This window comes from Montipora capricornis, chromosome 13 (assembly GCF_036669925.1).
Source record: "Montipora capricornis isolate CH-2021 chromosome 13, ASM3666992v2, whole genome shotgun sequence".
In the NCBI taxonomy this organism is placed as follows: Eukaryota; Metazoa; Cnidaria; class Anthozoa; order Scleractinia; family Acroporidae; genus Montipora; species Montipora capricornis.
In genome coordinates this window covers 17,937,433-17,938,848 of record NC_090895.1, presented here as the reverse complement: position 1 = coordinate 17,938,848, position 1,416 = coordinate 17,937,433, and positions in this window count along the sequence as shown.

Below are 1,416 nucleotides of genomic sequence, written 5' to 3'. Positions count from 1 at the left end.
CTGGCGATATCGGCAACGGTACTCATTGATTTGGGGTCGATGTCCGGCTGCATAGAGTTTCTTTGACTCCTGGATCTCTGCTCGATGTCGTTCGCGATATCGTTTCTTTTGAGCAAGAACTTTATCGCGGTTCGCCTGCTTCCATGCACGAACACGTTCACGCTTCCTTTGTTGTTTTGTGGTAGCGTCCATATTGGTGAAAAAAGAGAGACTCTCCAAAAGAAATATCTTTTAAAGAACGGTTCAAACGACATAGAGCTTTCTTTCTTCTCCAACAGAAAAACACAGGTTGCCAACTGCCACGTCATTTCGCGCCAAGAAAAAAACATGGTCCGAACCCTCCCGTCCCTGAAGTTGTCCTAGTTTTTAACGTCATCGAGTACATGTGTCGAATCAGATGAATGAATCGTACTTAGGCGAAAGGAGACAGGAGACGGTCAAGCTCAGGGTTGCCGGTTCGAGATTGAATGATTGGATTTTCTCCTTTTATTCTACTAGTCATGGACGAAATCATTTTTTGTTTCACCTGTTTTTTTTCAACCAATTTCATGTGTTCATCTACAAAGAATTCGTCTTGAATCTTGAGTATAAACCCCTCACAAAGTGAAGGTCAAAGAATCTTGAGTAGAGGTTTCTCACAAGGTCAAGTTCAAAGTCAAACTCAAGCACTTTATGTGGTTCGTTTATTGAAACAAAAAACAAATGATGTTTTACCGACTGTTTGGAGTGATTTTTTTTTACAGCCAAAAGGATGGGAAACATTTCAGACCACTTTAGAACATCCGCTGGAACATAAAATGGAAGTTCATGAGGAACAGTATGCGAGTTGTTTTTTTGGGAGCATGTGCTTGGTTAAATGTCACTTCATTTTTTTTTTCGCATTGAACATCGCGCTAGATCATCAAATGAAAGCTCTTATGAATGAAAAATGTTATCATTGGGACCTAAAAGTTCGGAAAGATGGATTTAAAAAAGTCATGGAGGATATATATATATATATATATATATAGAGAGAGAGAGAGAGAGAGAGAGAGAGAGCATGCAAACACAAGTTCTTTCTTTCCGTCACATATATTTACAAACGTTCTGAAACTATTTAGTTAGTTAAAAAAAAACGTCTATGTACAACTATTAACAGCGAAAAAAAATGGTTCAAAAAAATTCCCTAAAAATTCACAAAGGAGTCTTTTATCCGCAACCTCCTCGGGAAGGAAAAAAAAGGGAAAAAAGAGCATGCAAGCTCAGCACAAGTTGTAATCTTTTCGTTTCGTCCTATATATTTACAAGATTTCTAAAAAGTCTACAAAACTAGTTACAAAAAAATATATATATATGTACAAGTTGAAAAAATTATTTACAAGTTTCCCTCCATTGAGGCAGGAACAAAACAACGAGGGCATATGCCGTACTAGTTAT